This window comes from Lissotriton vulgaris, chromosome 1_1 (genome assembly GCF_964263255.1).
Source record: "Lissotriton vulgaris chromosome 1_1, aLisVul1.2, whole genome shotgun sequence".
Lineage (NCBI taxonomy): Eukaryota > Metazoa > Chordata > Amphibia > Caudata > Salamandridae > Lissotriton > Lissotriton vulgaris.
The window spans coordinates 477,653,604-477,677,876 of NC_141685.1; positions in this window are offsets into that span (position 1 = coordinate 477,653,604).

Consider the following 24,273-nt stretch of genomic DNA (forward strand, 5'->3'; position numbering starts at 1 on the left):
GTTGTAACTAATTTTGCAACAATGAAAGCACTTAGCAAGTGCAAAAGATCACTAATCAGGGCGCACTAAGGAAGCAGGTGCCAGCTAAAAAAATATTCTGTGACACATTAATCAGCCCCAAATTAATTCAGGTCACTTGAGGCAGGGAAGGTGTGCTTTGCTTTGCCGAAAATAATGTACACTGGACAACCAGAGGGTGTGGTGATGAAACAGAGGGTGGCATGGGTGGGCCAGAGGGTGGCATGAGTAGTCAGAGAGTGGCAGTGGTGACAGAGAGTGGCAGTGATGAAGAAGAGTGTCCCAAACAGGCTGGACACGTAGAAACAACAAGTTCGCAAAACTTGCGACCCGACAGGTAAGTTCGCAAATTGCGAAATTGTAAAAACCCTCGCGAACTGGCAGAAACACTGGCGAACACAAAAAAAAAAATCCGCAAATTCGCGGGAATTCGCGGATTTTGCGAATTCGCAAATCCGCAAAATTCGCGAACGCGAGATCCGCAAAATTCGCCCATGCTTAAAATCGTGTGCCATGGTCACAACAGCTAGCACATATGCATCCGGCAACATCCATCTTTGATTCTCTGACAAATCAATCCAACATCCATTCGGATCCAACTTTCCTGTGCTTTCCTTCCACTTGGTCTTTTCAGTTTCGGTGGCCTCATTCTGAATCGCTTTCACACTTTCGACAGTATCCTCACACATACCAGTTTCTGCAGGCCACCTTACCGAACTGTCACATACATTCTAGTTGCAAGGTTTCTCGCAGTCTCCTTAGCGATCTCATCAGCAAACGCATTGCCACGACCAACATCATCCGTCACCTTACGGTGCGCACTACATTTAATAATCGCCACCTGCTTAGGCAATGTGAGTGCGTCTAAAAGATCATTCACAAGCTGTCCGTGCTGGATCTTCGTACCATGCGAAGTCATAAAACCTCTCTCTCGCCACAATCGTCCAAAGCTATGAGCAACACCAAAAGCATACTGGCTGTCGGTAAACACATTCACCCGCTTTCCTTTCGACAAAACACACGCTCTCGTCAAGGCAATTAATTCTGCCGCCTGTGCAGAATTCTGATTCAATCTCGCCGTTTCCACAACCGTGCTTAACGTTACCACAGCATACCCAGTCGTCACATCACCATTCGGCAACTTAAAACACGAACCGTCCACATACAAAGTACCATCGGGGTCTTCCAATGGAGTGTTTTTTAGGTCAACACGACCCTTCGTTTCTTCCTCAGTTCGCAAATAACAATCATGTGGTAATATCTCGTCTGATTCCATATTGATGGGCAACAATGTCGCCGGATTTAGAACATTGCAGCGCTTTATTTGAATGTGACTTGCCAAAAGTGTCAATTCATAACCAGACAACCTCGCGCTTGTCAGATGTTGGGTTTTCGTACGATTCAAGAGAGTGTCTACTGCATGCGGAACCATCACCGTAAGCATATTATCCATGACCAATCCTGCAGATTGTTGGATGGACACCGCAGCTGCCGCTGTTGCTCTTAGACAACTCGGCAATGCTCCAGCTACTGGGTCCAAGGTCGAGGAAAAATATGCACATGGACGCTGCTTACCACCAAATTGCTGCGTCAAAACACTCAACGCACAACCTTCCTTCTCGTGAACGTATAGTGTGAACGGCTTACTGTAGTCAGGAGTACCTAACACAGGGGCCGAACACAACGCATCACGCAGTTCAGAAAAACTTTTCTGACATTCTTCCGTCCATGGCAAAGGAGTTGGAACGTCCTTGCACGTGAGGGCTACCAATGGTTTCGCTAGCAATGAAAAATTTGGAATCCATTGCCTGCAGTATGACGTGATACCTAAAAAGGCACGCACATCTCTCTGAGTAGTTGGCACAGTCATTCGAGCGATCACTGCAATTCTCTCTGGGGTCAACCTTCTTCCCTCCTTTGACAATAAGTGACCTAGATAGGTTACTTCTTGGAAACAATATTGCAGTTTAGAAGGTGACACCTTATGATGTACGTCACAGAGATGTTGTAACAGAGACACCGTAGCAGTTTTGCAAATCTTCCGTGTGTCCGCCGCCACCAATAAGTCATCAACATATTGGATCAAGGCCGCACCAGCCGGTAACACAAACGCGTCAAGTTGACTCTTCAGGGCTTGGCTGTATATTGATGGACTCTCACAATAGCCCTGAGGAGCGCGTTTAAACCTAAAGCTGCGACCACCTAACGAGAAACCGAATAGGTCCCTGCTTTCCTCAGTAATCGGAATACTAAAGAAAGCATTCTTCAGGTCGATCACTGAGAACCAAGAAGCAGATGCTGGAATCAGAGTCAGTAAAGCCGTAATGTCAGGCACCACAGGGAGCTGAGGAACCACAATTTTATTCACCTCCCGTAAATCAATGACAAAACGATAAACAGGAGGCTTAGATGGATCAGTGCGTTTCAGAATAGGTAACACAGGACTATTACACACGTTTCCCTGAGTCTCCTCGATAACATCTTTCTCGATCAAATCATAGATGATCGCTAGCAACGCCCGCTCACCATCAAGGGAGATACGATACTGGGGAATACGTGGTAATCGCACATTTGATTTCAATTGGACAACATAAGGGGAGATGTCAAGCAGGCCCACGTCATTGGGACCTGTTGCCCACAAAGATGCAGGAAGAGAACTCAATTCCGGTGGGAGCTTATCAATGGACAAGTACATAGGAGAGATTACTCTCTCACCCAATGTAAGTTTTACTCCCGCGGGAGAACAATACAAAGTCGCATACAAACGTTTCAGCAAATCCAGTCCCAAAAGATTTTCACCACACCCAGTAGTCAAAATCAAAGGAGCTTTCAGCTCACAAGGCCCAATTGTAAGGGGCAAAGGGCAAGAAACCGGATTGCTAACAGGGGCGCCGGAGAATCCAACGGAAACATTTGTTAAGCCAGACAAAGGTGCGCCAGGGAGTTTTGAATGCATGATGGAACTTTTCGCTGCACCAGTGTCCAACAGAAAAGGCTCAACTACGCCCGATGTGGCAACTGCGATGTAAGGCCCTCTCTGATCAACCGGAACTGATACTACTCCCTCCCTTCGTCCATAGCTGTCCTAGTAATTACCGTCATCAGTACCCTGGTCGATATAATAATCGTCCACATTGTACTGTGCGGATCTACCTGACGATGATCCACGCTGATCAAAACAATTATTGGAATCAGAGGAATTATTAGAACGCTCATTTTGATTCTGAGTAACACCACGACCTCTACCTCGTGAAGCCTGTTGAGGACCACTACAACCTCCTCTAGATGAATTGCCATTATTCCGATCGCTCAGAACCGGACAATCAAATTTCAAATGACCCTCACCTCGACAATAGGCACATTGATTGTACCCAAGCATAGATCTCTGCGAAGAGGAATCATTCTGCGACTGCAACCTAGCGGGCTGCGATTGCGATCTATTCCGCTGTCGAGAATCGTTTTGATTCGAGCGCGGAGGATACGCTTGTTGTAACAAAACTTTCGTTTTTAGCTCTTTCGTCTTTTTGTCTGCACGATCATTTTCCTCTTTCTCTCTATTTTCATAATATTGAGCCGTAGCCAATATCTGAGCAGAAGTAGAAACAGCCCACGCACTTTCTGAATTTCTTAATTTATTGCTAAGTTCAGGCAACAAATTTGATACAAATTTATCCACAAACAATCTCTGACCTCCCTCAGTGCCCATATCTTGACCACTATGATCGATGAATGCCTCCTCAAATCTCGTAAAGAAATCGGAGACACTCTCGTCCTTCTTTTGCTTACAAGCAGACAGTTTATCCCAGTTAACTTTCATTGCTGGCATAAGTGTCTTCATAAGGGTAATTATCCTCTGGGGAAGATCAGTAATGAGCTGTTCAGGTTTAGCCCCACCAACTTGTCGTTCATCCGCCGCTGTAAGCGCAGCCCAATCACCACCTAATTCAGCAGCATGATCTTCGTGACGTACCGTTGAGGTACGACATTGCCGAACAACATATCAATGTCGGCAAGATTCATTATCGATGCATCCACTAGCTGAGACAATTCTTTATAATACCCCGCAGGATTTTTGCGAGGGTCAGGCAAAGTTTGCTTAACCTGCAAAACTTCTGATCGTTTCCATGGAAGGTGTATCCATACTCTCTGGAAGTGCGGCAAAATAGCAGGATTAGCAGCAGGATTACCTGGCATCCACACTGGTGGAACTTCTCGCATGGGATACTGACCAGGCGTCGATATCCATTCCTCATGTTCGTCTTTAAACAATGCACGAGGCATCAAAGCGGGACAAAAAGATAGTAGATGCTCGACAGCGCGTCAAACATTGATACCCACAATCATACCACTCGAAAACTGAAGCTGAAGTTCAGTTAAAGCGGCCAGTACATCATCTGCTGCGTCAACTGATATCTCATCGCGTAAGAGTTTGCACATTTCTTCAAACATGAATCTTTGTGTTGGCTCATTGAATTGAGAGAAAGTGTCAACAACTATACGTGGAGGATTCTTAAGGGGATATCTAATCCAATTTTTCGCCATTTTAAATAGCGTATCACGTTCCCTACCACCAGGAAGCTGACTTCATCTTTGGGGAGCATCAGAATCAGCAGACCCAAGAATCGGTCCAAGAGGAGAGTAAAAGTTGGCAACAATATTAGGAATACGTTGCTGAACAGACGGTGAAGAGGAGAGAAGTAAAGGGGTAACAATAGGAGGACCAAATACAGGAGGAGCAAGAGCAGTAGGAGTAGCCACATGAGTGGAAGTAGCGGGAAAGGCAGCTTGAGAAGGTATAGACGGTGGAGCAGTAGGGACAGTAGCAGGTAGAGGAATAGGGACAGAGGGGTTCGCAAGAACAGGACCAGCGGCAGGCTGATTAACAGCTGCCGGAACAGCAGGTTGAGGAACAGGGGGAACCACAGGAGCTGTGGTATCTTGCGCATATGGAGGTGGTGACTTCAGTAGATAGGATAACACAGGATCCTCTACTGCTTCCTCTCCCTTCTTATCAGTACCCGTCGGTAAAGCGGGATAACATTTATCCATTGTCATACGTTGCAATCTATCAAAAATTTCCTTTTCCTTCTCTTCTTTGTCTCGCTGAAACTGCTCTGCATTTCTCATTGTTGTAACAATACCCTCTCTCTTATTACGTTTAAGCTGTTTGATTTCTTTTTGCTTGGCTTCTTTACGCCATAACCGAAAGGAATCAAACTTGCTTTTCTTTGGAACAATTTAGCTTCAAGATTATCTAAAATCGGGGTTTCAAAACTACCATGAGGTGGCCAACTAAGGACACCATCATCTTTAATATAACGGACCCAGCAATCATTGAACGTGATAGGACCCACACCATGTCGACTATATAATTCATATATTGGAGTTCCAACCGGAGGTATCGGACATGAGTCCTCCAATCGGGAATCCGCACCACAACCTCTAAAGCAACTAAACAAATTACTATGGCCAGGCATCGTGCACACTAACCGAGTTTCACAAACGTCAAGGGTAATTGGATTACAATGTCCCCGCAAAAGTGCAAAAACCCTCGGTTTTTGGCGACTGCAGCCGTCAAATACAACAACTAAGAACAAAATACGAAGGACCACAAATGCAATGGAACCATGCAACAACTAAGCACCCACAACAACTAAGGATTCTGGGGCACGACCCACAAATACTTAACTCAAAGAACAATGGCGTCACCAGGAAGGCCCGTCAATCGTCTCGCTATACCAAGGTCTACGCCAGGCGCCAAAACAGGTCGACAGTCAGGGCAGCAGTCCGTCGCAGCCGTCAGGAGGCGGGGATCTTCGCGGGAAAAGTCTTCGGGCCACTTGTTTCGACAACTAGATCAATGAAGCGGGGTGCACCTTCCCTCGGAGATTTCACACGAAGTTCCTCACGATCGTCGGGCTTTGGACCGGTACCGCTGATGCCGCCCCACATTGGGCGCCAACTGAAGGACTGGGTTTTTCTAAGACCCAGCGGTGCCAGGGACAACACCTGAAACCTTCGTGGGTTACCTGTTCCGGCGTACAAATGACAGAGACACGGGACACTTCCTTCGGCGTCAAAGATTTCGAGGTTTATTTACTGCAGGGAACACAGAAGTCGCAAGAAGTACATAGCATGTAGGTTCAAGGAGACTGCTTCAAATTGTATCTGTGGATCGCTTCTTTTATACAGTTTTTCGTCATACGACAACATGGCAAACAAAAGGTTACAACCCAGTTCCCACAGTAAATTTAACAGGGGGTCGCTTTCATGTATTCAGGGTCCCGGAACATAATTACAGTAGCATTGCTGGTTCCCAACTGTAAAAGTACATCTTCTCACCATTAGTGCATTCCATTCCGGCAGTAAACGAATCAAGGAAGAGTCAGAAACAGGTGCAGAGGAAGACAAGGATAGTGAACAGATTGAAAAGAGTGTAAGGGGGTGCTATCAGAAACACGATTGCAGGGATCAAAGGAGACGTGCCTAATAAATGCACAACTGAGACAATAGACCGATACGGCAAGATGAGCCTCGAGCGGGGCCATCTGCCTTGCAGTGTCATCCCCCTCGTCATAAAGACACCCTCAAAGGAACACGTGTCTTCCGCAAGAGTTTGGGAATCCCAGGGTCACGAAGCGGACAGTGTCCGTTCGCTGGCTACTTGAGGGCAAGAGACAAAATGGATGCCGTATCTAAAATGGAACCCGTGGGTTCAGATGAAGAAACCCACGTAACAGACGAACGGTTTAGGTTAGCACAGCGAAAACGCGTACACCTACTAAACTCGTCATTTGCGGTTCATAGATACCAGACTCGACCATATTCGGGCAAGTCGAAAACACCACTTACAATTGTCACGGAACCTCAGAACTGAATTATGCAGCTGATGCACTCTCTCGTTCACAAATGCAGGCTTTCAGTGGCCATCTACCCCCAGCGGACCTAGCGGCGGCACCGTTCCCCGAAGCGCTATGGGTAATCGGTGCCCCGGATTACAAGACCTCGTGGCAGCCAGCTTAGCTCCCAGGACAAGGAAGGCTTACGAAGGAGCGTTTCGTTCCTACTGCACATTTTTGGGTCCGACAGGGAGACAGAGCTGTTGGCAGGAGGAATCCTTCCTGGGGTTCCTGGTAGCGCTGCACAGAGAAGGCCGATCAGCGGCAACGGCCAATAGACATAGGGCGGCCATTTCGTTCATGGCACAGCTGCACGGCATAAGTGACCCGACGGGTTCCTTTTTAGTTAGGAAGGCACTCCGCGGTTGGCAACGCCTCAAGGGTCGCAAACAGGATACGAGGCGCCCGATTGGCTTAGACAGATTGTCTCTGCTTTTAGCAAAGCTGGATGAGAAGTGCTCCTCCCCTTTCGAAGCAGCTCTGTTCCGGGCAGCTTTCGCCTTGGCATTCCATGGGGCTATGCGGGTAAGCGAGCTCGTAGCAAGGAACAAGAAGGATATGGAGGGAGGCTTGTGCAGGGATCACTTACAAATAAGGGGTGATTCGATGGTAATCTCGATAGCCAGGTCCAAGACAGACCAGGAAGCTATGGGAGATAGTGTTGTCGTGCAGCGCGCACGAGGGTCCCCCACTTGTTCGATAAAGTGTTTAGAGGAATACTTGGCACTGAGGATGGCTAGATGGGGGGGAGCCTGCTTAGGCACAATGATGGCACCCCACTAACGAGATTTCAGTTTCAGAGGGTGCTAGCACTGTCAATCGCTGCCGCGGGCATGGACCCGTGCGATTTTGGGACTCACTCATTTAGGATAGGGGCTGCTACTGAGGCTACGGCCCAGGGTCAGAGTGCGGAGGAAGTAAAACAGCTAGGCCGTTGGTCCTCGAATTGCTTCAAAAGGTATGTGTGATTGCACATGTTGTAAAAGTCAATTGACATGCACTCACGCTTCTTGTCTTTTGTTTGAATTACAGTTTCGCGAGCCTGTCACGCGGGGCGGAATTGGAAGTCGACCCAACATCAGGAGACCAGCGGTCAAGGATCACCGACTGGCGAGAGAGTGGTATGGGTCGTGGGCCACTCATATGTGAGGCGCGCCGGGGACGTATTCAAGGCAGGTGACGCGACTCACGCATCTGGGGAATACGGGTACAGAGTGACCTTCCATGGGAAGGGCGGGCTCTGTTTTGACCAATTTCAATCGTTTTTGGAGGGTCTTTTAGGGCGGCAAAGGTCACCGCCATCTGTAGTCATAGTACACCTGGGGGGCAATGACTTAGTGAAGCTGGAAAGACGAGTGTTATTAGAACACATCCTGTCGGCAGTTAGCTGGTTGGCTAAGAAACTTCGGGGGCGCACAATTGCCTGGTCCCACATGATCCCCAGGAAGATTTGGCGGGGGGGTCTTTCAGTGTCAGCGTTGAACCACTCAGTGAAAAGGGTCAACAATAAAATTGGGAAATTGTTTCGCTCCGCGCAGTTGCATAGCATTCCTCACGGGTGTATTCGGGGTGATCACATGTATCTGAATGATGGGGTTCACCTGTCCAGGGAGGGGAATGATTTACTCATAGGAGACTTCATAGCATGGCTAAGGGGTCTGAGGAAGCATGACCTTTAGGAGGAGTGGGGGGGCCGGATAGTCAGTCAACTATCCCACCTGTGGCGGTAAGGTCATGATCGGTGAGCAGTAATTTCAAGGTCCCTAGAGGGGGCGCCACCCAGAATGGATGGGAGCGCCCGGGGGGAGGCGGCCATTGGCCCCTTCCACGGGGAGGCGGCACCCACTAAGGATGGGTCGTCTAGGGGGAGACGGCCATAGGCCCCTCCCAGGGGGGAGGCGGCTAGATGCCCCTCCTACGAATTTCCCGGGGGCCGGATATCCGCGACGGTGGAAGAGAGTGTGGGGATGGGGGGGAGTCCACACTGTCCTTCCTACATATACCTCACATGGGAACTCGGACGACCTTTAAGATGGCGTCGAATGAAAGGGGGCCCCCATGACAAGGGAAGTTACAGTTGGCAATGAGGGTAAAGTCCTCTGCTCATGCGCCACTCACACCGTGAGGGCGGGATTTTGGTAGTAGGGATCTGACACCGGTTAAGACCTTCCCATTGGCCCTTAATGCTAGGATGTACAATTTTAATTTAGAATGTATGCATTTTCAGGAGGCTAGACTCGGCTAGGAAACCTTTGTATTAGAGATCTGTTAAGGTTAGCCAAAAACCATGTCTTCATCAAAATGTAATAAAAGTAAAATTGTACATAATTCATGAAACTTTTATTTAATGTTTTAAATTTTGTTTCATATTTTAATAAATACGGCTGGGGGGGGTAACTCCCCCCCGCCTTCCAAAAGTTCAAACCTGTGTCTGTCTTCTCCCATTGGGAAGTGGTGTTGGGAGGGGGTGGCGGGCATCCCGGCCATATGGAAAGGGGCGACCACTCGGTCCCCCCGAACGTATGGATGGGTGCCCCGATCCCCCCGGGAAACCATTTTGGGTGGGGGGCGTGGCTCGGCTGGTATGCCCAAAGTGGCGTAGCCGGGGCATGCCCTTTACTGCCCAGGAGGGGTTGTCCTAGACACCCGCACGGAAGACCACGCCCAGTAGGCGTACCGGAGGAGGGTCCCGCCCTCCCGCAGACGGATAAAAGAGCGGGAATCCGAAGAAGCGTCCTCTTGTTCCTGTGCTCTGAAGGCTGCACCAACTCGTTGCTCATGAGCCCTCGACGGAACAAGCGGCAATTTTGACCCACCCACCAGCCACTATGGCAATGTTTGTTTAAATAAAGTTTGATTAGAAAGAAGTGTATAGGCCTTTTTTCCTTTGTAGAGAAGTAAGGGAATGTTTCATATAATGATGTTGCTTCTGCTTTTAGGACAATTTTTCCCTTTGTAGAAAGGTAAAGTTGATGACTCATCAAGGCTATGTCCGAATTTTTTCTTCCCTTAGTAGATAAAACAACTGTCGTATTTATTTTTTGGTCGGGCGGTAAGGTCATGATCGGTGAGCAGTAATTTCAAGGTCCCTAGAGGGGGGCGCCACCCAGAATGGATGGGAGCGCCCGGGGGGAAGCGGCCATTGGCCCCTTCCACGGGGAGGCGGCACCCACTAAGGATGGGTCGTCTAGGGGGAGACGGCCATAGGCCCCTCCCAGGGGGGAGGCTGCTAGATGCCCCTCCTATGAATTTCCCGGGGGCTGGATATCCGCGACGGCGGAAGAGAGTGTGGGGATGGGGGGGGAGTCCACGCTGTCCTTCCTACAGATACCTCACACGGGAACTCGGACGACCTTTAAGATGGCGTCGAGTGAAAGGGGGCCCCCACGACAAGGGATTTACAGTTGGCAATGAGGGTAAAGTCCTCTGCTCATGCGCCACTCACACCGTGAGGGCGGGATTTTGGTAGTAGGGATCTGACACCGGTTAAGACCTTGCCGTTGGCCCTTAATGCTAGGATGTACAATTTTAATTTAGAATGTATGCATTTTCAGGAGGCTAGACTCGGCTAGGAAACCTTTGTATTAGAGGTCTGTTAAGGTTAGCCAAAGAACATGTCTTCATCAAAATGTAATAAAAGTAAAATTGTACATAATTCATGAAACTTTTATATAATGTTTCAAATTTTGTTTCATATTTTAATAAATACGGCCGGGGGGGTAACTCCCCCCGCCTTCCAAAAGTTCAAACCTGTGTCTGTCTTCTCCCATTGGGAAGTGGTGTTGGGAGGGGGTGGCGGGCATCCCGGCCATATGAATGAAGCAAGTAAAGATGCGTAGTTCATTAATTGACAAATGATGGGGAAAAAAGGCCAGAGAGTACCCGTGGGACTAGAACCATTGAAAGGCTAAACAAGTTAAATCCCGTAAACTTGAGAAGGAACTGCTGGGCTATAGCTGACCCAACAGCAACATCTTTCTTCAAGCTATAACACAGTGAACATCAACTAGGGAATTAATGTTCATTTTCTTGAACTCTCAGGATAAACATATTGCAAAAATTACTTTCATGTTATTGAAGCCATTAGCGATAAGAAATATATATTCTTCACTTTGAGCTACTCCTGAATATTGGAAGGGTGTTCAGCCTCAAATGAAGGTACAGACACCAGAAACATTTATGGTAGGAAAATTAGGTTTTGACATATTAAACCTGGAAACCCTCTCAGGTCTGCATCCCCAGCAGCAACAACTGTACATTGGCATAAACACCTGTCGTTGCAGTTGTTATCAATGTAGGAACATTTTGATAGGTGACTTTGTCAAACATTATGCAGTTCGTCAACATTTTCAGTGTTCCTTTTTTGTAGAAGACACCACTAAATTAGGATTTAATTTTTTTAAAAATAAACACAAATGATTCCAACATCATGCTGTGGGGTTTATATTTTTTTCAAATTCATCACTGGACTGATATACCTTATGGTGATGTGAAGTTGAAAAAACGGAAGGCAACTAAAGGTCCCCTCAACAATGTTAAAGGGGGCTGCATGCATCACGTTACTGCACTTGCTTATTCTATACCTAATACTTATGCATTCCAACAAATGATGTCAACTCATAAAAAGGTAATTTACAATAGTTCTTATTACAGCAATATATAATGAGTCTACTTGAATTACTCAACTTGCTGTTAGTGTATTATGGTGAAAGTGTTATGTCCTCATAGTGATACATTCTAGTTTAAGCTAGAATACTGACAATCTAGGAATTTAGTTTCATAAGATTTAACATTTTGTCTTCAACATTATCATCATTATTGCTACCGGCTTGCAAGTTAACAAAGTTTAAAAAAATTAGTTCTAAAGCAATCAAAAGTAAGTATGGGCGTAAAATCCGCTCCGCTCGCGGATTTTGCGGATTCGCGGATTTCCCGCAAAATCCGCAAAATCCGCACGCAGCGGATTTTTTTTCTCGGTGATACAATTTTTGCGGCGCGCGGCGTTCATCAGCGTCTGCCAAGTTGTTTTTCTCAATATTTTGCGAGTTCTGCGCCATTTTGGATCTTGCTGCGGGATCCCGCGAGAATTTGGCGAGCGCGATTACGTAATCGCGGCTTGCCAACTTGTACAGCGAGAGTTTGTCAACGCGAGTTCGCCGTGATCACGTATCGCGGGACTTCGCAATTGCGAGCTTGGAGATGCGGCGAGCAGCAACAATCTCGCATTCGCGAAAATATAAAATTCGCAATTCTGCACAAGAAATCCACAAGCAAGCAGCATAAACCTTCTGGAAATGATGATTTTTATCTGAATAACTCCTCGGGGTGACATTTGCCAGCAGGCTCTTCCCAGTGCTTTGTCCATCTCCTGGTCACTTTTCATTTGGATCTGGAGCTGGAAGGATTACTTTTTGTGGATGCTGCTGGATATTTGGATTTGAGGCCTTTTTGACTTTCTTTGGATCACTTTTGGATTAGAAATTTCACAAGTAAGTTTGTTTGGGGCATTACAGTTGCTGCAACTACAATTTTGGAATTTTCGATTTTTGGGCTGTTTTGGGGCCTTTGCCCAGGGGTACTCAGTGGTGGGTGGACTGAGTCTTTCTGTGCGGTGTCTTGAACTTAAACATCATGGAGGGCATGGATGGAATGGGATTGTGCTGATTTTTCAGTGATTTTCGTTTTTTGGGGCTGTACTTGTGGCCTTTTCACCAGGGGTATTGAGTCTTGCATGGGCCTAGTCTTTCTGTGGGGTGTCTTGAACTTAAACATCATGGAGGGCATGGATGGAATGGGATTGTGCTGATTTTTCTGTTTTTTTTTTATTTTTTTGGGGTGTATAACTGAACTGATGTTCCTCTGTCTTCCATTGCTTTTAGGTGCACAAGACTCAAGAGAACCACCAGTGCCAGGAAGAAGTCCTGCAGCGGTGTGTGTGTGCAGCATAACATCGCGCGACGTCACGTCTGGCCTCAGACAACTCTACAATTCGTGCAACTGCGGCCTGCTGTCTGACCTGCTCTGAAGAAGATGGCCCCAAAAAAAGGTCTCCGTAGCTCCTCTAGCAAGAAAGTTGCTAGTAAGGAGCAGAAGAAGCAAGTTACCAAGGAGGCTGGTGTGCCGGCCGCCGCGTTTTTTGGGAGCAAAAAAAAAAGTACGCCTGCAGCAGCAGCAGGATCTGCTGGGGACCAAGCTGGGAGCAGCACCCCCGCTCCATTGGGTTCAGTGCCTCCACCACCACGCCAACTTAAGTCAAAGCCCTTGAGTGCTTCAGAGGCAGTCAGTGTACTTCTCCAATCACCATCGACCAGTGATGTTGGCTCATCGCAAGAAAGTAGCAGCAATGTCCCTGAATCAACACAGGTTGTTGTAACTCATCTGACAAGTGTTGAACAACCACAGCCGCAACAACAACACCATGTGCAAGTACAAGCCCAAGTACATGTGGAAGGAGAGGCAGCGCAAGGAGATGCGCAAGCAGAGGTGCATGGAGGGTCACAAGTGCCCACAATAGTTGTTCCTCCCGAAGTAGGGGCACATCAGGAAATCGACAATCAAGCCGAGGTATCATTGGAAGCCACTCCTCCTGATGATCATTCATTGTCTTCCACATCCCTAGCAAGGAAAAGATCAAGGTTGGTGTCTACATCTTCTTCAAGCCCACCTCCTTCTGATGAAACGGATCCCAATTGGGAACCAGCACCACTGCCGTCTGAGAGTGAGGCACACCATGATCTGACAAAGGTACCTAAGCGTAAAAGGAAGGTCGTCGAAAAACTCATAGCTATGGAGTGTGATGAGGCTCAACAAGAAGTGAGGGATACTGCTGCTGATGAAGCCTCTCACGATGACGACGAGCCAGTCATCATAAAGGTCACTGCAGCCCCAGCGGGCATGCAGCAAAGAGACATTTTGACCCTATCCCGAGAAGCTGCTGAGCGTGATGATGTCGACGAGGAGGCAATGGAAATGGAAACACAACAATCATTAGATTTGGAGTTAACTAGTACACCAGCACCTACCGCTTCCATATTTCTTTCTCGCAAGAAGGGACCTCCATCCACCTCGACCTCAATTAGTGGTGGTGAAAGTGCAAAACGTACTGAAGTTCGGCAATCCACATCCTCCACTTCATCTGGCATTAGCAGCAGGACCACCCCCACCAGTATCGCCGCCTCCTGCGGCCCCCAAAGACATTTCAAGTCTGCAGTTTTGGACTTCTTTAGTGTTTGCCCAAAAAAGGAAAACGTAGCCATTTGTAGCATTTGTAAGCTTCGAGTTAGTCGTGGTAGGTTTGGTACCAACTATGGTACCGGAGGCCAGAGAGGTCATCTTGAGAGACAGCACGCTGTCCAATGGTTTGCGCACCTACAGGCGATCAAGGAAGCCCGAATTGCACGAAATGAAAACGTTGATGTTTCATCTGATGATGACAAGGAGGAAGAAGACGTGTCAAACACTTCACTTACACCCAGTACCCCTGTCAGCAGCACACCACATGTGAGCCACACTAAGAGTGTGGGAGAGAGTGAGACACCAATGCAAAAAAGTTCATCAGCGAGCGTAACAGGGTCGAAGATATCATAATCATCATCCCGTAAATCCTTGGTCCAGGGCAACATTAAAAAGATGTTGTTTACAGAAGCGCAATATGAACGCAACCACCCACTGACGCGTCTGTATAACACTAAGCTGTCTAAAATGCTAGCTCTGGACCTTCTCCCTTTTTATTTTGTAGAAGGGGTTGGTTTTCTAGAATTAGTGGCAGCGCTCTGCCCTAAATGGAAGGTTCCTAGTCGGTTCTATTTTGCCCGAGTTGCGGTTCCAGCACTACATGAAGATGTTCTGGAGGTGATTGGGGCAGCTTTGCAGAAGAGTGCTGTTCACACTATACATCTGACAACAGACATGTGGACCAGTGGCGCAGGCGCTGATTACATGTGCATCACTGCACACTGGGTCTCTTTTTCAGGGGCTAAAGCAAAGCTAAACACAGGTGTTGACCCAGACATTGTTTTTAAAGCTGCTCGGAAACATGCAACACTAGCCATGTTTGGTTTGGAGAAACGTCACACAGCACAAAACATTTTGGATGTCTTTAACACAAAGGTCCTTAACTGGCTGTCCTCAAAAAAACGCCAGATTGGTTATGTTTCTACGGACAATGGCGCCAATATAGTTAAGGCCATGAAGCTGGGTGACTATTTCAGAGTGCCGTGTTTGGTGCACTGTATAAACCTGGTTGTCCAAAATTTCTTGGGTAATAAAGACAGTGCAGCGTACAGAGTAGTGGACACCTGCCGAAAAATGTGCAACCATTTCAGCCATTCTTTTAATACCCGGAAGCAGCTGAGGAGCCTGCTATATGAACGTCAAATGCCAGTGAAAGCACTCATCCAGGAGGTGGTAACACGTTGGAACTCAACCTTCTACATGCTTGAGCGTCTGTATGAGCAGTATACGGTACTCGATTACTATTTCTTAACACAGGGTACAGCTCAGAAGGAGGACCTGAGGATGGGTGCGTCGCAATGGAACATAGTTAAAAGCCTGACACGCATGCTTCGTCCTTTTGAGTTCTTCACGGGTGCAGTCAGCAAGGAGGACTGTAATTTGGGAAAAGCTATCCCATTGTTGTACATGCTGGAGCACCAACTGAAGGAGGTGTGTTCTGTGGTTGAAAAAGATGAAGAAAACCAAGACCCTTTTGTTCTGGCTGAGAAATTATTAGAGCACCTACAAGGTGATGAACGTCTTAAAATGATCCACTCAAACCAGCATTACATTTGTGCTACTATTCTGGATCCACGCTACAAAAAGGCGCTGGCAGGCCAAGCATTCTTTCCTTTTGCTGATGAAGATGTTGCAAAGTACAAACAGTGGATAGTCTCCTCAGCCAAGAGGTTTGAAAGAGAACGGCAGCAAATTGAAGGAAAAGGCAGTACATCAGCATCAGCAGGCCATCCCCAGTCACAACAATCCACTTCTGCACCTGTGGCTGCGTCACAAGTGACCTCTCAGCCATTAAAGAGACCGGCAACCGGATCATCTGCACCACCAGACACAACAGTAACATTGGAGGCTGAAGAGGATTGGCTAGCTCGGCTTGGGTTTAGTTCTCAAAAGGTCACAGCAACAGCTAAGCAAAGTGGAGGAACCTTGGAGGAGAACCTTGAGTCGATGGTGAAGGACTATCTGAATGACTCAACAGAGGTCTATGTTAATGCTGACCCATTGGCGTATTGGCATGGGAAAAAAGATTTGTGGCCACATTTCACCAACCTGGCTTTAAACTACTTGTCTTGCCCACTCGCAAGCATGTCTTCTGAACGTGTTTTCAGTGCTGCTGGTGGCATTGTAACTTCCAAACGGAGCCGCCTCTTGCCCAAAAATGTGGAGAGGTTAACAATGATCAAGATGAATCAGCACCTCATACCACCAGATTTCAGAGTACGAGAAAGCGCGCCGGATGAAGAAGAGGTGGACAGCAACATAGATGAGGGAATTTCTCTGTCAGGTGACACTGAGCTCACCCTGCCTGAATTCGCAGAGTATGATGACGAAGCCTTATTCTTATTCATGGACCGTGATACCGAGCCCTGAAAATGAGACAACAAATCAATAACTTTCTTTTTTGTCCTTATTCACTTTTATTCCTGTGTGTCTGTCTTTCTTTGTTGTGCACAGTTAATATAATTCAAACTTTAATCAGATAATCACAAAAACAAGCCCATCAGCAGAACTGTCTTCACTTGTTTGCTAATTGATTTGAAGGTGCCGCAGTCTGCATTCCTCAGGTTCACAAGTTCAGAAGAACATGCTCCTCTATCCTCCTCCTCCAGACTCCTATTTCCATCAAAGCAGAGGGCTGGTTTATGCCCAATGAAGAAAGACTCAGCACTTGTGGGGGTGTTGTTCTACCTCTTTGCGGGTGAGTTGACGGCTCTGGGGCCATTGCTGGGAAGCTCTAATACCGGATAAAAGTGGTTAGGACTAAATCCGAGGCGGAATTTTTTTTGTGTTTTTGCTGACTTGCTTGCCTTTGAGGTGCTCTTTGAGGGGGTTCCGGCTGTTTGTGGGTGAGTTTTGGGGTCTGTGAGCACTGCTGGGACACTCTAATCTTGATTGCATTTGCTTTTCAGGAAATCCGTGGTGGCAAACCGGACTAATGGCCTAGCTACGCAGCGCGTTTGGACCGAAGGCCGAGAAATATTGTAAGTAGGAGATGTTGGTTTTGGCCTCTTTGGGGGTGTTAGGCTTTTTGACGGGTGGGTTGGCGGGTCTTGGGCCATTCCTGGGAAGGTCTAATACCGGGTAGAAGTGGTTGGGACAAAATCCACGCCGATTTTTTTGGCGCTATTTCTGACATTTTGCTCAATGTAGCGTTTTCGGGGGCCTGTTTGGGGGGCTTCCTTGTGTTTGTGAGTGGGTTTCGGGGTCTGTGAGCACTGCTGGGACACTCTAATCTTGATTGCATTTGCTTTTCAGGACAGGAAATCCGTGGTGGCAAACCGGACTTATGGCCTAGCTACGCAGCGCGTTTGGACCGAAGGCCGAGAAATATTGTAAGTAGGAGATGTTGCTTTTGGCCTCTTTGGGGGTGTTATGCTTTTTGGCAGGTGGGTTGGTGGGTCTTGGGCCATTCCTGGGAAGGTCTAATACCGGGTAGAAGTGGTTGGGACAAAATCCACGCCGATTTTTTTGGCGCTATTTCTGACATTTTGCTCAATGTAGCATTTTCGGGGGCCTGTTTGGGGGGCTTCCTTGTGTTTGTGGGTGGGTTTCGGGGTCTGTGAGCACTGCTGGGATACTCTAATCTTGATTGCATTTGCTTGGATACTTTACTTTGCAAGAGGTTTGAAGCAAATCCATGGTGGCAGAGGGGAGTTAGGGCCTAGCTGCAGAGCGCGCGCGGAGTGATTTGGGAAATTTGGGAAAAAATGACTAAGTCCCCATTTTTGTACTTTTGCTCTTTGGCTGTTTGGGGGTCTTCTACTCGTTTTCTCCTGGGTTGACGGCTCTGGGGCCATTGCTGGGAAGCTCTAATACCGGATAAAAGTGGTTTGGACCAAATCCGAGGCGGAATTTTTTTTGTGTTTTTGCTGACTTGCTTGCCTTTGAAGTGCTCTTAGGGGGGGTTCCGTCTGTTTGTGGGTGAGTTTCAGGGTCTGGGAGCACTGCTGGGACACTCTAAACTTGATTGCATTTGCTTTTCAGGAAATCCGAAGGCCGAGAAATATTGTAAGTAAGAGATGTTGCTTTTGGCCTGTTTGGGGGTGTTATGCTTCTTGGCGGGTGGGTTGGCGGGTCTTGGGCCATTCCTGGGAAGGTCTAATACCGGGTAAAAGTGGTTGGGACAAAATCCACGCCAAAAAGCCTTTTGGCACTTTTTGTAACTTAGGGTTCGTTAGGGTTAGCCCTAGCAGCAGGATTGCATGTGTTTCGGGGAGTTCTAGATTTTTGCAACTGATTTCTGGGGTCTTAGAGCACTCGTGAGAATGTGTAATTTTGGTTGCAAGCCATTTGAAGAAAATCCATGGTGGGAAAGGGGGGATTTGGCATAGTTAAAGAAAGCCTTTGCCACTATTCTTAACTTAGGGTTCGTTAGGGTTAGCAGTATTTCTATTGTATGTGTTTGGGTGGGGGGTTTTCGAGTCTTGGAGCGATGCTGGCTATGGATACTTTTGCTTGGTTGCTTGCAAGTGGTTTGAATGCAATTCACGGTGGGTAAGGGGGTATTTGGGCCTACTTTTACTTTCAAAGTACGTTTTGTCACCAGTTTTCTGCTAGGCCTTGTTTTTTGTGATTTGATTAGGGGTCTTCTACATTTTTGCGACTGGCTTTGGTAAGGGTCTGGGTGGGAGCACTGCTGGGAAGATCTAATTTTGTTCTAAAGCACAGTTTACAGTACACCTAGCTTGAGGGGAAAGATCCGCTACATTAATTTGCCCATACTTATTTATCCTTCAAAGGTGACTCAGACAGAGTACGCACTGTCAAAAATATTGTACTGTCTACTAGGAAAATCAAAGTGTGAGTTTTTGCACTCCACAGCCTACATACCTTATATTTATTTATCAGTGGTGTTGTAATATTATATCACTTCCTGTTTTTCGTTGAATAATTACAGGCCGGGTTTCAGTCTGTGCAATGGGGAAAAAAAGGATGGAGTCAGGCTTCACATTAGCGAGCCGCAATTCAGCATCTGCCAGGCAGGCAGTGGACAGGGTGTCTTCTGGTCACCAACATTGATGGACGAAGCGTCAGTTGGAATGGAGGAGTGCCGCTAATAAGAGGTTTTTTTTTCTGCATGCAACTTACTTACCAAATTCAACAGGACAACTACAACAACATACAGATACAGTATCCATTGTGCTTTTCTAGGACTGTGACTGCATTTCTTGGATCTCTCTCTGCTTCTAAATTGATCCTTTAACACATCACTTAGTCCACTCCACTATCACATCTGCACCACACATAGTCATTTGTAAGTGCTCCTACGTAATTCACAAGTCGCAGCACGCCCCAGCCCATAGAGGACTGGGATGGCCCCAATGATGAGGCATGTCACCAAGGGGCAACCCTAGTGAGTGAGGGGACACCTAGAAAAAGAGCAATTTCTCCTTTTCTATCTATTACACCTTCCATACCAACCCCATTGAGTGTTGTGAATGGATTTATAGTGACCAGCAAGGCTCTCAGGTATCTGGCAACAGAGACCTTATCTTGAATATAGTTATCAATAGTTCCACACACGCCCTGTACTGTCGCACTCTTTCTTCCACAGTTGTCGAAAGTACTACTTACTTTTCACTGACATGCATGCACTAGTGCATGCACTTTCAAAGATTGATGGATAGGTTTGTACCCAACGATTTGTTTATGTTCACAATTGTTTGTCCATGCTGTGCTATTTTTTCTTGTCTCACAAAACCTTTCCCAAAACCCCCCGTACCCATCCATTTTTCAAACCCTAACCCTCTCCCCCCGGGCTGTGTGGTTTTGATTGATGTGTGACTAAATTACAGCAATAAATCCACACACTTGCTGGGGAGGATAAGGTGATACCAACAGGCTGGTGAAGAAATCCGAGGATATATTCTTACTCTGCTTGACAAAGACCCATGGCTAATGTCAAAGAACTTCAACCGAATTAGTAGTTATACTTTACCATTTGTTAGGCTACAATGTGGCACTGTTCTAGTGTACTGTCACCTGCTATATTCTCTATTGTACTGTTGTATTGCTCAGGAGGACAAACCAGATTTCATTTTCTTTTTTTTCATAGGCATCAAACTGCCACTGTGAGTGTCACACCACTAGTACCACCGCTATGAGGAAATTTTATCCGCCCAGGATTGCCAACCTTATTCGCTGTTTCCCGTGGAGCCAGCCCTGGCCCAAACAGAAATTACAGGTAAGATAGGTGTTTGGTTGGAGGTAGTATAATGGAGTATTAGGAGAGACGAGAGATTGACGGTAGTACTACTAAAGTCCTAGGACTATTCAGGAAAACAAACTTACTGTTAAACCCCCACCCACCAGACTCAAAAGCAGTAAAAAACAGGTATAGTCAGATAAAGTTTCAAAAATTATATTTTTATAGCCCTAACAAAATAATCTCCTGCAAGACCCTCCCTAACCCCAACGATTGTCCTTCAAAAGTCCTCAAAAAACCCAACTCCTAATTCTCACCCCCCAAAAGTCTCTAAAAAAGGGGCAAGGGACACTATGGCAGGGTGCTGTTGGCTTTAGCAGCCAGGGCATCATGCTCCTTGCAGAGGGTGGCAAGTTCAAAGCGGAGGCCCTCCACCAAGTTCTTATAGTTCAGGACCTCCTGCGCCAGGTAGGACAGTCTGAGGGATAAGCGGCGCCGGTGTGCCATGTAAATCCTGTGGGGGGCAGCTGCTGTCTTTGCTGCTCGGCGTTGGCGTTGGGCTTTGGTAGCACGGCTCCGTACCGCTGGAGCACTGCGTGGCTGGCAGCCCGCACGGAGGAGGATGCAGCTGTCCCCGTGGACGTTGTTGTTGTACCAGACTGTGTCTCCTCCTCCTCCAGGGCCACTAGCCGCCGATATTCAGCGACAGTGGCATCCAGCCTCCGTTGCCGGGCCATTCGAGCCAGCTCCTTCCTCCTTGATGGTGTCTTGGATTTGGAAGGAGCAACTACATGAAGAAAGAAAGACATAGTCTGTAACCAATGCTCCTTAAGATTAACACAAAATGATTGAGCAGAAAGTTGTCACAGTACAAGTAGCAAATTGAAAGCACTGTACATAACTATTGAGGACAGTATCTATGTAACCTCCGACTTCTTCATCCTTGCTCTAACATTAGTGGGAGTTTAAGGAACAAATTCTACAAGCACTATGGACTTCCATTACAGTCGACTATGACAGTACACCAGTCTTATTCTTCTTCTTCTCTCTTGTTTAGGAAAATTGGTACGTTATCTTCTGCAAGCCGGCATAATGCCAGCGCAGTGAACTTGCACCCGAGAAAAACAGACGCACACCATGGTGAGTGAGACAGACTTGCGTTACTGTACCGGTCCAGTACATGCAGGTGGTGAAGCTCTTACTTTTCTATTACGGGTGGCACTGAGAATACTCTGTTAAAAGGGCTACTGCTTAATTAATTTAGCTTTCACCCTACAGTGCAAATGAGTATTAGAAAAGGAAAATAAAGAAGCTAAATAATCTGATTATCTATCACTTCACATGGGATGTATTTGATGACATATGGGATGACTTTAGGTGCTTTGCTTATTATGGAGTGAACAGTGATACCCCCACACATGAATGACGTACTACTACTAAACTAAAGTTATTAAGAGAGGTATGGAGTGGCCACCGTAATAACCGGATATATGCTGTGCTTGCAGTTGCAATACAAACTACTGCTACTATTCATGGTAGTATTTGGACAAAATTACAATTTCTTTTCCTTGCCTTTCCTACACTGGGACGGACGTGCGGGTGCGGTGTTACATGCTCTTCAAAGTAACACTTAGTTCATCCAGTGACCGTCTACTCTCTCTAGATACACATATGCTATCTAAGAGTCAGATAGTACCATGAATGATCCAGGCATCCATCCATTCAAAGTATATGCACACATACAGTTTCTGTTTCACCCACCCAGGCTGTTCTCCTTACACCCATGCTTGCTTCATCATTCACCCAGCCATGCACCATACCATATTCTTTCCTTCCCAGCCACCTCGGGGACCAAGCAAACACATATCATTCTTCTTTGCCAGTCATCATTACATTTCTCATCCTTCCACACTTACTTACACCCTTCTTTCGCTTTTCGTTCATCCCTTCCATCAAGTTCACCTCAGATCTGATTGGGATTCTTCTCTCCAAAAACTTCACAGCTAAGTCGAAGTACATTTAGAGGAGGCTACTGCCTGGTTTATTTATAATACACCCATGCAGAAAGCACACTCTGCAGTCTTCAATCTCAAATGAGTAAGGAATGTATAGCTTACCTCTGCCCGCCACCACCGTGTCATCCCCCACAGATTTGTCCGGCACTTCCACCGCCTCCTCCCCAGAGTTGTCCTCGTCCAATGCCACCACCACCTCGACGCTGGCCCCGCCTCCAGATGTTCCACCTACAAAGTACATTTAATAATGTTAGAATACACCACTCACTACTATATAATATTTGGTCTAGGAGGAAGAAAGAAATGTGAAAAAAACAGTATACAATTTAATAATTTGTGACTGTCTACTGTAAAGTAAAAATGTCCCTTTTTCCAGGGAAGGCTGTTGTCTTGCTGCACTTTTTGGCACAACTGATGAATGCTTGCTTTTTATTTTTAACACGCACCACTTTTTCTCCTAACAGACAGAAGCTTGACTTCTAAGAACACAAGCAGGATCAAGTTCAAACCAGGTGAGAGCTCGGCTCGACCACAAGAAATGTGTCCAATTAATCGTCAGCACTAAGCACTTTTCCATTTCCAGTTAAACGTTTACTTTTATGACAAACGTGATTTCAATAAATTTGTTTACTTTTAATAAAGCTTTTAAACTCAAATAGACTCTGTGGTTTTTGGTCCTCCAGACTAGAGTGGATGAGCTAAAGGTTTTGGAATTTTTGCAAGCATAAGTCCGTGCCTCTGCCATCGGTGACTTTGGGAGCTAAATGACTCTGCCACACTATCTAGTCAGTAAGGAGATTGGGGGTTCAACTACAAAGTCTGTTATCACTGAGGTATGTGGAAAGTCTAACAGCACCTATTATAATTGATAAGCTAAGCAATGCATTATTTAGTGTCCATAGTTCTGTTTGTGCAGATTTGTCCCTGCAACAGTAGTAGAATGGATTGTCCTCCTATCCAAACCAAAAGTAAAGTAGTATCTTATTCTTTCTTGGTGGTCATTCACCTTTTTATTGTTGGCAATTGTCAAAGCATAAACATTTAGAATACTTGAAAAGACATTATGGACAATCCCAGAGGACTGCACTCAGTGCATAGAGCTATTGCTGACTAGAATGGGAGTCCAATGGAAATGACAAATGTGCAATCTTAGTTAGCTACACAGACAGACTAATAAGAATAATCTAGTAATACCACACGGAGTCATATTCGAGGCAGGATAAGAATTTAGATCCTGTCTACAAGAAGATCAAAGACGATTTAGAAAAAATCGAATGAGTAACGCTAGGAAAAAATAAGTACTCTATATTAAAATAAAACTTACTGGGGCCAGCAAAGGAGCCCTCGCCTGCCCGGTCCTGGCCTGCATCGTCAACAGCACCCTCCTCCTCCTCCTGTGTCCTCCTCTTGCCCCTGGGGGAAGCTGATGTACAACATGAAAGAAAGAAAAACAGAAAACATGGATGATATTTGTCAACCAAATCAAATATTTCAAAAGAACTAACAAAATATTTTTGCGAAATAGCAAATAGACAACTACTCCACGGGATATATTATTGACCAATCTCATGTGGTCGACTACGTTATTACTTTAGTATTGCTTCATTTGCGGACCGTCGAATTGGAAATTACCTTATGTAACTCACTAAACAAAGTACTAAAAAGGTTTGCCTAGGATTGGCAGGCAGCAGTCCGCAGCACGCGAAGTGACAGCCAAAGTCCATCGTGATTGAAGATCAGCGACAACACTAAAGTTTGCTACTACATTAACCAGTCATTAAAATACTCAAACTATCAATCCACCACCACTATTTCTTCTTATCGCCATGTGTACAAAGGAAGGACTGGACTTAAGTCTGTAGGGGCTGATTTAGAAGCCCCTTGTGGCTCTTTTGCTCCATTTTTGCGTGACTTTTGTGACGCAGCGGCAGCACAAAAGAGGCGCAATGGTGCGGCGTATATT